Source organism: Sorex fumeus, unplaced genomic scaffold (genome assembly GCF_029834395.1).
Source record: "Sorex fumeus unplaced genomic scaffold, SorFum_2.1 ptg000047l, whole genome shotgun sequence".
Taxonomy (NCBI): Eukaryota; Metazoa; Chordata; class Mammalia; order Eulipotyphla; family Soricidae; genus Sorex; species Sorex fumeus.
Window position 1 is genome coordinate 8,415,109 of NW_026606104.1, and position 13,352 is coordinate 8,428,460.

Sequence of the window (13,352 nt, forward strand, 5' to 3'; positions counted from 1 at the left end):
GGAACCATATGAGATGCAAGGATTGAACACAGGGTGGGAGCATGCAAGGCAAATGCCTTACCTGCTGTGCTATCTCTTTGGCTCCAGTGTCTGCCTTTTACATGTGAGGCTGGTGTAAATATTCACCAGCACCACACAGGTGCTCGAGTGTGATCCATGTTTTTTCTGTTTGGAATTCCCAGTGCCACAACAAAGAATGTGGCCTCCTGCATGCCATAAACCAAGTGTGTGCAGGCACTGTAGCTAAAGTATGTGACCTTTGAAGAGCACCCTGGCTAAGTAGGTGAGCACTGCCCTCGGTGTATAGCCCCCAGTAAGCAACACAGCTACATGTTCATCATTCAGATTTGTTTGACTTCTGTCACACAACAAAGAAAAAGCAAGGGAAGCGGGGGGGAGGATATATATGTAGTAAATTTAATATTTGGAGTTTAATATTTCTCAATAGCAGTTTATGGAACCATTTTATTGTGTATTAACTTTAAAACTTCTCTTTCAACTGGAAAGCCACTGTCACTGTCCTCCTGTTGTTCATCGATTTGCTCGAGCAGGCCCAGTAATGTCTCCATTGTGACACTTGTTACTGCGTTTGGCATATTGAAAACATCACGGGTACCTTGCTAGGCTTTGCTGTGCGGGCGAGATACTCTTGGTAGCTTGCCAGGCTCTCCGAAAGGGGCAGAGGAATCAAAACAGATAAAAAAAAGATAAAAAGATAAAAAAGTGAAATCATGCCAGTTGCACCAACATGGGTGGATCTTGAGAGTTTATCTTAAAGAAATAAACCAAATGGGGAAAGACAAGCACTGTATGATTTCATGCCTGTGATCCTAGAGATTATAGACACATGAACTGGATAAAACCCTGAGTGGCTACCAAAACCTGGGTCAGCGGGGTCAGCCACGTGCAAGGCAAACGCCCTACCCGCTGTGCTATTGCTCCAGTCTGCAAAGGGAAATAAAAAAACAAATAAACAATTGGGACTCCTTCAAAGTGAAAAGTTTATGCACAGTGAAAGACATGTGTATCATAGTGAAGACATCTTTCAGAATATAAGAAGATATTTGCACACGTTATACATTTATGTTCCTTTTTTGTTTTTCTTTTTGGGTCACACCTGGCGATGCACAGGGGTTATTCCTGGCTCATGCACTCAGGAATTACTCCTGGCGGTGCGTGGGGGACCACATGGGATGCTGGGAATTGAACCCAGGTTGGCCGCATGCAAGGCAAGCGCTCTACCCACTGTGCTATCGCTCCAGCCCCCCACATCATACATTTAATAAGGGGTTAATATTTAAGCAGAATACTGGTAAAACAAGAAAACAACCAGCCTCATTGTAAAATTGGGCATAGGATCTGAATAAACAATCTTTAAAGGCATACAGATGGCCAGTAGGCACATGAAAAGACTATCATCGTTAATCATCGTCATTATAATTAGAGAACTGTAAATCAACAACAATAATGAGATATCACCCCCACACCTCTGTGAATGGTTGTTATTCAAAGATAAGCAACAAGTATTGGAGAGGATATTAAGAGATTGTAAGTTGGGGCAATCACTAAATAAAGCAATTAATGAGAGTCCTTAAAAAAATTAAAAATGGAAATTCCCAATGTTCTAGTCATCTCATTTTTGGTACTTAACCAGAAAATATAGAACAGCTCTTTCAAAGAATTGTATGCAGATTTTTACAAGAAAATAGCTAAAAGCTGAAAACAACCTCATGTGCCCATTGACTGACAAATGAGTAAAGAAGATGTGATATATATGCAAGTACTGTTTGACTAGAAAGATAAAAAAGTGAAATCATGCCAGTTGCACCAACATGGGTGGATCTTGAGAGTTTATCTTAAAGAAATAAACCAAATGGGGAAAGACAAGCACTGTATGATTTCATGCCTGTGATCCTAGAGATTATAGACACATGAACTGGATAAAACCCTGAGTGGCTACCAAAAAAAGGAAGTGAAAAAAGTGAAAAGGGCAGGGATGTGGGGCCAAAGCAATAGTACAGTGGCTAGGGCATTTGTCTTGCATGTGACTGACCCGGGTTTGATCCCCGACATTCCATATGTTCCCCCGAGCACTGCCAGGAGTAATTCCTAAATGCAGAGTCAGGAGTAACCCCTGAGCATTGCCAGTGTGACACCCCACACACACCAAAAAAAAAAAAAAAAAAAGAAAAAAAAAGAAGGGCAGGAATAGGTAATTTGGTTTGTTGTTTTTGTTTGGGGGCCACCCCAGCAGTACTCACAACCTGGGGCATGTCTAACTCCATGCTCTGTGCAGTTTCATTTCTGGCAGTGCTCAGGGCAACTTAAGGAGAAGGTTAATTGGACAGGGATCAAATGTAGGGTGAAAGAATTGGCTTTTCAGTGGTAGATATATTATAGCAGGTGCACATGTTAATTGTAATGTTATGTACTTGAAACTTAAATAATACTTTATAGTGCAGTACTACTTTAATAAAATAAAAGCCCTTTTTCCATTCCATATTGATTAGAAATAGGAACCTTTTAAGTGTATGTATGTGAGTGTGGGCTGGAGCGATAGCACAGCAGTAGGGCGTTTGCCTTGTGCACAGCCAGCCCGACCGAGCCGGGTTTGATTCCTCCACCCCTCTTGGAGAGCCCGGCAAGCTACCGAGAGTATCTCGCCCGCACGGCAAAGCCTGGCAAGCTACCCGAGATGTATTCAATATGCCAAACACAGTAACAACAAATTCAAAATGGAGACGTTACTGGGCCCGCTTGAGCAAATTGATGAACAACGGGAGGACAGTGTTCGTGTTCGTTTATATGTGAGTGTGCTATTATTTTAAAAACACTCTTATAGTGTGTTTTGATTCTGTGGCCTTTTCCTTTTAGTTAACTGCAGGGTGAAATGGGTTCAAAATTAGTCAGATTATCAAATAGGCTTAAAGAATGGGTTGAGAACTTACATTTTAATTTATTGTATGTTATCTACTTATGGAAGTTTACTTGGTATTTTATAGAAGCTCAAAATAAACAGTCTTGCCTATTAAGATCAGTGTTTGAAATATGACGATGTGAAATGTGGAGAGTGAATCTACCAAATAAAGATGGGCCAAGATAACCAAAGAGGCAGACTCTTAAGCCAGTTATCTCTCCAGAAAAAGACAGAATTTTATACCAGAAGCTCAGATATTATATATGGTTCTAGCTTTGGGAAAAGGGCCTCTTACAAGAAACTTCTAAGGTGTCAGACACTGACCTGGGAAACAAGGGGATTAACCAAGCCCATGCTCCCCAACTATGGACTGTTTTTACATCTGAATGATAGACAAGAGTCTGAATTGGACACAGGGGCATGGAACCTGCTGCCGGCATTGCCCCTAACCTCTGCCATTCTATCTGGAAAACACCATTCCTGAGGTAAGCTCTGCCCTCCCCATAGCAGAGCTTATTGGTGACTTGTTTAGCTAAAACTATAGACTGAGCCCCTCCCAGCTGTGGAGCTGTCAGCCAGCAAACAGGCCATGCCACCCAAAATGCTGCCTCCAGCTGCAGGGGACCCTGACTTGCTGTCTGGGTATTTAGCTGAGAGGGGAGGCTCTGTGATTGAGGCTCCTTCTGTCTCTTAAACCTGGTCCCCCAGAAACGGTTTGTCCGTCTACGCAGACCTTTGTGACCTCAGCAGGGCAGTTGAGGGATGGCTAGGCTGTGGTTATTGAGAGCCCATAACTGACACTCAGGACTTCTCAGTAATGATGTTCAGGCCCTATGGGGCAAATGTTTTCGATCTGAAGCCCAGCCTCCCAGGACTGAAAGAACGTGGCAGGGAAGCTATTGCTAGACAAACCTGAACTTCCTGGTCACTGCTGCCCAAGCCTCCTGAACACTTAAAATCTAGTACCCCAGGCAGCCAACAGGCCTGTCTGAACTTCTTGCACAGTTATATTTCAGAGTAACTGTGACTGCAGTGTCCTGGCCATAATCTAGGCCTCCTCAATGTAGCACTCGGATAAACTGATTTTGAATGTCTGGTAGCAATACAGAATTATTCAAGCTTGGTGCCCCAGGCCTTGCCAACACTTGTAACCTCAGCACAGGTCGCTCCTCTGGTCTGCTGAAACTTGGCACTATAGTTGTTGCCAGGTGTTGGCAAATGTCCCGCAGTAGCCACAAAGTTTAGCTTGCTGTTTTACTTATCTGCTTGCCACTGCCCAGGCCAGCTGGATGTTGACCCCACATTTACTGTTGACACCACCAGCCATGAACACTGGGTCAGAGTCCAGGCTGGCTAGACCTGGATGCTGTAGCTGCTTCAGGCATGCCGTAACTTCAAATACCAAGTGATCATCTGGGTCCATACAAACTGTATGAGCTTATTGACTTAGAACTGGCGACTGTCAAAAATTGTGATAGTGAACCCCTGATTGCAGCCCTGGTTGGTTCAAACTCAGTCTTCTCTAGCCCTCAAGCAGCACCAGGCATAAAGAGTAAATGAAGAAATTTATCAACAAAATGAAGAAATTTCCCTTTATCAACAGATGAAGACAAAAGCCCAGGAAGGATCCCAAACATACTGGAATTTTCTAAACCACTCATGGACGACTTTCAAAAAACAGTCTTACTGGTTCATGAAGTGAAGAGTTAAGGGAAAGAGAGTTTTGGTAAGGACAATGTATGAAAGAAGATATGAGAAAAATTCAAACAAATCAGTGAGCTAAGGAGTACAGTGGTTGAATTATAAAACACAATAGCAGATTTTAACAGAAGAACGGATGAGACTGAATAATGAATCTGTAAGTTTGAGGATGAAGTAGAGGAAACCACTAAAACGAACAGAGAATTTATTTATTTTTAAAAAATTTTTATTAGTGAAACACCATGAGGTACAGTTGTAGATTTACAAATTTTTGTGCTTGGGTTTCAATTATACAATGATCAAATACCCATCCTGCCACCAGTGCCCATTTTCCACCACCATGGGTCCCAGTATCCCTTCCACCCCCCACCCCCCCATCCCACCCTGCCTCTGTGGCAGGGCATTCCCTTTTGTTCTCTCTCTCCTTTTGGTTGTTGTGGTTTGCAAAAGAGGCATTGAGTGGCAATCATGTTTGGTGTATAGTCTACTTTCAGCATGCTTCTCCCATCCTGGGAGGATTCTCCCAACACCCTTTATTTGGTGCTCCTTTCAGAAGAGAAAGAATGTTTTAAAAATGAAAAAAAAATCATGATTTATGGGATAGTATTATGAAGATCATTTGCATCTTAGGAGTTCCAGAAGAAGAGGACAGAGGAAGAACGTAAGTGAACAGAAGTGAAGTGTCTGCCATGTGGAAAACTATGGAGAAGAATCAGGGTAGATTCAGGGAGAGGAAATAATAAACTGTTGAAATTATGTAAGGTAAAGGTAAAGGTAAAGGCCCTCCCGTTGATCGTCAATTTGCTCGAGCGGGCCCAGTAACGTCTCCATTGGAGACTTTGTTGTTACTGTGTCTGGCATATCGAATACGTCATGGGGAGCTTGCCAGGCTCTGCCGTGCGGGCGAGATACTCTCGGTAGCTTGCTGGGCTCTCCGAGAGGGGCGGAGGAATCGAACTCTGGTCGGCCATGTTGGCCGCGTGTAAGGCAAATGCCCTACCCGCTGTGCTATCACTCCAGCCCAAAATTATGTATACAAGAGAATACAAAAATTATGTATACAAGAGAATACAAAAACTTGGATCAGGGTGGTGATAGTTGCCTGTTAAGAAATGGTTTCCCACCCGAAATATATGGTCAGTTAATTTTTGACAAAGATTCTGAGAGCATGAAATGGAATAAAGACAGCCTTTTCAATAAATGTTATTGGGAGAGTTGGATAAGCGCATGCAATAAATTAAGTTTCTGTGTGGCAAAAGAAACATGAGCTAAAACTAACAACTGCCGAGTGGGAGAAGTTATTCACACTTAACCCATCAGATACAGAGTTGATATCCAGGATCTATAAAAGCAAAGATCAGTAACAACAACAACAACAAAATCTAAAAGCCCCATCAAAAAATGGGGAGAGAAAATGAACAGACACTTCTGAGGAAGACTAACAGATACATGTGTGGCCAACAGACACATAAAGAAGTGTTCATCACTTATTATTCAGGAAATCCAAATCAAGATGACATTTCATTGAACCTGTGAAAATGGCATATATCAAAAATACTGGGAACAGTCTCTGTTGGAGAGCCCGGCAAGCTACCGAGAGTATTCGATATGCCAGACACAGTAACAACAAAGTCTCCAATGGAGACGTTACTGGGCCCGCTCGAGCAAATCGATGATCAACGGGAGGGCCTTTACTTTACTTTACTGGGAACAGTCTCTGTTGGCAGGGATGTGGTCAAAGAGGAACCCTCATCTACTGATGGTAGGAATGTTGTCTGGTGAAATCCCTTTGGAAAACACTATGAAGGATATTCAGTAAACTTAGATTAAGCTCCCATATGATCCAGCAATTCCACTTTTGGGTATCTATCTCCAGGACAGAAAAAGGAAAAGAATGGATGCACATCATTATTCGTTGCAACACTCGATACAGTAGCTAAGTTTGGAATATGCCTAGGTATCCAACAACAGATAATAGGATCACGAAGATGTATATATACACAATAGAATACTACACAGCTGTAAGGAATGATGGAATCATGCAGTTTACAGCAACATGGATGGAACTTGAAGACTTCATGTTAAGTAAACTGGAAGAATAAGAAGGATAAACACAGAATATCACTTGTATGTGGTATTTAGAATAATTGGATAAGGAAATGCTGTGTAAAGGGGGGATGCCCAGATTAACCGTGGCCCCAGAGTATAGGGAGGAGAAGGATAGAAAGTGGAGGGGGAGGGGAGAAGAAGAGACAGATGGGAAGCAATGGGAGCCAGGTCAGGGGACTTGGGCATAAAGGTGGTGTTAGGGAATGATACAGTTAAATATCCAAATATTGAAATTAGGAGTCCCTAACTTTCACAACTGAACTTAGCTTAGAAAGATGCCTTTCAGGAGCGCAGGCTGGAGAGGGTGGGGGGTCTTAGAGGGGACCTGGGAACATTGGTGGAGGGAGGTTGACAGTGGTAGTGGGGTTGGTGCAATATTGTATGCCTAAAACTCAGCTATGAAGAGCTTTGGAAATCATGGTGCTTTTTCATTTTTTCATTTCATCATCCTGTTATTCGTCGATTGCCTCGAGCAGGCCCCAGTAACGTCTCTTTCATCCTAGCCCTGAGATTATATTCAAGGCTCTTTAGGAGAATGAGACCCATCATTGTTACTGGTATTTGGCATATTTGGTACGCCATGGGGAGTTTGCCAGACTCTGCCCTGTGGGCAGGCTACATTCGATAGCTACATTCGATGGTGCTTTAATGAGGGAAAAAAAAAGGTGGTTTCCTAAATGCAAACCCACTAGATGGTTTTGATATCCAAGGCTAAAGTATGATTCCTATTTAAACTTTAGCTTTGGATATGTATAATAGTTTAATTTTATGATTTGCACACAAAATATACAGTATGTTTGATGAAATGTTATAATTTGTATGTTGTGAAATCTTATTTATTTTTGGTTTGGGGGCTACACCTGGCTGTGCTCAGGCGTTACTCCTGGCTTTGCACTCAGGAATTAACTCCTGATGGTACTTGGGGGACTATATGGAATGCCAGGGTTTGAACCTGGGTTGGTTATGAGCAAGGCAAACACCCTACCTGCTGTACTATTGCTCCAGCCCTTGTCTTAAAGTTTTAAAGCATAGCACTAAAACAGATGTTTGTAAACCCATCAGATGACCCCGGTGCCCATCTGCAAGAAGTCATTGCTATTCTGATTTTTTTCTGGGGGGGAGAATGTGGCACGTAGGGATCACTTCTGGAGGTCTGTAGGGGACCATTTACAGTGTTGGAATTGAATTGAGGTTGACTGCATGTAAGGCAAGTGCCTTAACCTATCTATTATATATCTGGCTCCTATTCTTGAATTTTGGTTCATCGTTCATTCTCTTATTTTTCGAATGATAGTTTTGCTACTAGGTGGGAAGATAGCTCAATGGACTGGAGTACATGCTTGCATGTGCAAGGCCCTGAATTTGATCCCCAGCAATGTGTGTCTTTTGCCCCAAGCACTCTTGAGTGTCACTCTGGTGACCCCCAAGAATTGCTGGGCCTGAGCATATCATTTCCACTGGCCAAATGTGGAGATATCATGCCTGCAGTGCCAGGCTTTGCTTTACTCAGTGTGGCCTTAGTCCCTGTGCTGCACTGGCAAAAACTCCCAGTAGTCTTGACTACATATAAAAGTACGTAGTGCTTATTTTTAAATGTTAAGATGGCTCACATTTTTGGTTTACATTATGATGGTATGATTAGATTTTTCTGTGTGACTATTGCTTACTCAGTTTCACGGTCATTATAGTTTATTGAGTGACTGTGCCATTATATATGTATTTTCTTGATAACCTTTTCAGACATTCCATATTTGTTTGCTGTTATGTTGTTAAAATGCCATGAAATATTTGGTAGAATTTTCCTATAATAAATATTTAGGAGTAGGATTTCTTGACTTCATGCAGGCAGTCTTCAGCAGTACAAAATTTTGTATTTGTTAAAATGTTTATTGGCCTCATTTTTTTCATATGTATTTTCTCCTCATATATCTATTGCAGTAAATTAGATACTTCTTAGAAGTAGTAGTTATTTACATATGTTTTGGGGTAGTGGTACCTTATCAGCATTAAAAATGAAGTTGAATAGCATCCATTTCTACAGAGTACCACTTTTGGAGTATGTAACAAGGTTAGTCTCAGACCTGGGTTTGAAAAAGAGTTGCCTTCTGTGGCTTGGAGGTGGAAGAGTAGAGAGCTCAATAACCTATTGCCCTGGCAGTCTGATAGAAACCAGTGCAGTGGGTTATAAATGTACCCTGTAAAAATTGCCGCCTATTGTGTCTTTAAACTGCAGACAGAATTCACTAGAGGTAGGAAAATGCTCTAAGTGTGATAACCAGATTTTCAATCTTATGTATATTCTGAGATCCATGTTTGCCTGATAACTGCTCACTATCAGAGATATTTTGGTTCTTTTTTTTTTATTAGTGAGACATATGAGGTACAGTTGTAGACTTACAAATTTTTGTGCTTGGGTTTCAATTACGCAATGATCAAACGCCCATCCCTCCACTGGTGCCCACTTCCCACCACCACGGATCCCAGCATCCCTCCCACTCCCCATCCCCCCATCCCTCCCATTCCCCCCCCCCCCCCCCCCCGCGGCAGGGCATTCCCTTTTGTTCTCTCTTATTGGGTGTTGTGGTTTACAAAAGAGGCAATGGGTAACAATAATGTTTGGTCTATAGTCTACTTTTAGCATGCTTCTCCCATCCTGGGAGGATCCTCCCAACACCTTTATTTGGTGTTTCCTTCTTTATCTGAGCTCCCTTTTCCCCTAGCATGTGTGGTTGGCCTCCAAGCCATGGAGAAAAATTCCTGGTACTAATCAAGGCCATTCTTGAGTGTTAGTCTCCTATTTTGTTACTTTATGTTCCCCAGATGAATGCAATCTTTCTATGTCTATCCCTTTCTTTCTGAGTCATTTTGCTTAACATGATACTTTCCATGTAGTACCACTTGTATATAAATTTCATGATTTCGTCTTGTCTAACAGCTACATAGTACTCCATTGTGTAGATGTACCAAAGTTTCTTTAACCAGTCGTCTGTTCGGTTCTTCTTTTTTCATCATATTGTTTGCAGTCTGCTGCCTACAGTTTTGTAAAGATGTATCTTTGACATACAGATCCTATCTGTATGCACATTACTTTGGGATATAAGAGCTTTTTATGATACTGCACATAAGGATAATATCAGAATGCTTTGATCTCATGAGATCACTACAAAGAAAGCCTAATGAAGAAGCTTCTTATTTCATCCACCTGAGTATTGTTTAACAAGGCTGCCATATGCTCCTTAAAAGTAGCACTGTACTGTAGCACTGTCCTCCTGTTGTTCATTGATTTGCTTGAGTGGGCACCAGTAATCCCTCACAACAAATTGTGAGACTTGTTGTTACTGTTGTTGGCATATCGAATACGTCACGGGTAGCTTGCCAGGCTCTGCCATGCAGGTGAGATACTTTTGGTAACTTGACAGGCTCTCCGAAAAATAGAATAATAATTATCTAAGAATTGTTACACATGTATTTGTTTCGAATTAGGAAGGCAAACTTTAATGATAGAATGGAAATAAAATTTAATTTATGGCTTTAAAAAGCGATGCTGCTTTTGCCACTTATTATATTGTTGATGTTATTAATAAATTAAATGAGGTATTCCATTTAATATTTGAATGGCAAAAATTTAAAGCACATATATATCTATATTTCTGTGTCTATGTATCTTGCAACTGTTTACACTTCAGGTAAATGGTTTAAGTTTTTTTTAAGAGAAATCTTTAAAATATAAGAAGAAACATACTTTAAGCAGTACATGTGGAGGAAAATTTGAAAACCAATGACCTGGTCAGGTTGAAGGTTGGCAGATAATGAAAGCAAAGATTTTTCTAAAAAAAGAACACAGTTTCAGAGCACTGTTTTTTTGCTTTTTTGTAGGCCACACCCAGCTGTGCTTACTTACTCCTGGCTCTGTGCTCATGGGTCACTCCTGGTGGTGCTCTGGACACCATATGCAGTGCCAAGGATTGAACTGGAGTCAGTCCTTTTGTAGTTAAAGCCAACACCAAAACGCCTGTGCTATTTCTCCAGCCCCTCAAAACTCTATAACTACTGAGGCTAGAGGCTTATATAAACTTACACAAGTGCAAAAGAATGAGAAAGAAGAAATAAACAGTATCATTTCCATTAGTGCAACATGCTATTAAATGAAACGGATGAAAGACGGAGTCCTGGGGTGCTGTGTCAAATTGGGCTTGCAGACTAATCAGTTGCCATTTGAACAACATAAGGCAAATAAGAGTTGAAACCAGATGATTATCTGGAGTGCGTGTACTCCCCACTAGAGAAGAGTAAATGTGATGACTGAAACAAAAGTCAGATATACTTAAGGATCAGCAAAAAACCCGTTGGTATGACTGTAGGTAGTAGCAAGCATGACTGTGGTGAGCAGTGCAGTCCAGAGCATAATGGGGGTGGGAAGATCTCCAAGGGGTACCTACTTCTCTACACCAAGTCCCAAGTTTGATCCCTGGCACTGTATTTCTCTCCTGCTTCCCAACTTTGCCAGGTGTAGCCCTGGAAGCCCCTCCGGACCGTGATCCTGCTGGTTCCAGCGCTATTGAGTCCCAGCATTAGGCTAATTGCTGAGATTACCAGGAATGCTGTTGAACGCTGCTTGGGCGGCCCCTCCCGCAAAAAAGAAATGCAGAGGGAAGCTAAGGATACCCAAACTTAGCTGGCCTATGTGGCATTCAGTACCTACTTGTGGCAGGCAAACAGTGACCAAAGTTTATATCAGTATATTAGCCACAGTTCAAGTGGCCATTGACTTCTCACATGTTACTAGTGGCTTCTGTATTGGACAGCACAGGTATGAATTAAATTGGATTTTCTGTTGGGTCTTGTTGGTCCTCTAAGGTGTGAGACATTCACACTTGAAGGGAAACTACTGGAGAATATTCATTTTGGTTTTGGACCCATACTGTATGGTGCTCAGAGCTCTTGGTTCTGCTCAAGGATCACTCCATGGTGGGGCTTGGGAGACTGATGAGTGCTGGGAATTGAACCCAGTTGCATGCATGCAAGGTAAGCATCCAATTCGCTATACTATCTCTCAAGCTGAGAAACTGCTTGAGAATTTGAGAAAAGTGTTATCATCTGGTTTTAAAAGTTGCTCTTGACTGTCAAGTAGAATAAGTAGGCATTGGCCATGCAGAAAGGAGGGCATTTTAAGCAAAAGGATAATATTGTGGACAAAGACTCAGATGTGCCTTTAAGACATGAAAGATACAAGTGATCAAGCTTGACCTTTGGTATTTTTGTTGTTGTAATTTTTATTTTGGTATAATTTTAAGCTTTTGTTACAGATACAAGGTTGGAAAGATAGTAAAAAGGGTTCAGGTACATACCTTGCATGTGACCAATTTATGATCCTTTGAGCCCCACCAGGTGTGATCCCTGAGCACAGAGACAGGAGTAAGCCCTGAGGACCACTAGGTGCTTTTAAATATATATGTAAATATAGTACTCCCATATGTGTGTGTCTCTCTGTAGTGTGTGTATATATACATATATGTATATATGTGTGTGTGTATATATATATATCTATATATACAGTCCTCTCACATCTAGTTTCTTCAGTTTCCTTTATTTTCCCCTCTCCAGATTAAAAAAATATTTTTGTATAAATACAATAAGTCCTCACACTTTTGGGGGGTTTCACTTGAGCCCTTTGTCCTTAAATGATTGTATATGTGCTTTATAGGAATAAGAACTTTTTTTATTTGGCCACACTTGGTGGTGTGCTTACTCCTGACTCTGTGCTCAAAAATCACTACTGGCAGTGCTGTGTATCAAACTAGGGTTTAATCTATGTATTATCTCTATGGCCTCTAGTAAGCCTTAGATAGTTAGTGTGAAGATAATAGCTATTGAAGCAGCTTAAGTCTGGGACTGGTATAATGCAAATCAGCATTTTAAAAACACCACTTCCTGATGGTGTGCAGAAAAGATGGTGCAGTCAGACTTGCAGTTGAGAGAATGATTATGAGGTTCCTTTAGTAATTCAGATAAGCCACAATAAAGTTCTCAGAGTAGTGAAGAGAGAATGAAGTAGCTTGTAGTAGAGAAACCTGACAAGCATCCCTCAGCCAGTGATCAATCTCCACACGATATTGATCTTCTATTGGATTGTTCCTTTGAGATGATAGGCCCTCCTCAAAATAGGACTCATTTTTGGTCTTCCTCTCCCTAACACAAAACTCCCAAATGATCATGAGAAAAATATGAAATATTTCCATCTAATTCAGTCTTAAAAAGGAAGGACTTTCTGATGTTTGGTATGAACCTTGGTGACATTATGCTAAGTAAAATAAGCTCATCACAGTAGGAAAAATAATGTATAATTACACTTACATGAGATAACATCAAATCTTAGTATAAATTTGTTTGTTTGCAGGGTCTGGGGAAAGGAAAGAATCACTGTTACCGTTTCAGTTAGGTAGAGTTTTAGTTTGACAAGATGAACAGATCTATGAATGCAATGATTTGGATGACCTTACAACATTATAGTTGTAGTAATACCACTGAACTGTATATTTGAAAATGTTTTCAGTGCGGGCTAGAGAGATTCTTCAACAGACTGAGCTCATACTTTGCATGCAGAAGGTCTGGGTTCCATCCTGAC

At 41.2% G+C, this 13,352-nt stretch overlaps 1 protein-coding gene across 3 annotated transcripts in view; it reads left to right on the top strand.

The window, feature by feature from the left end:
- The window catches only part of EVI5 (ecotropic viral integration site 5), a 189,829-nt gene that overhangs the window by 74,467 nt on the left and 102,010 nt on the right, over positions 1 to 13,352 (top strand). The window lies entirely within an intron of this gene.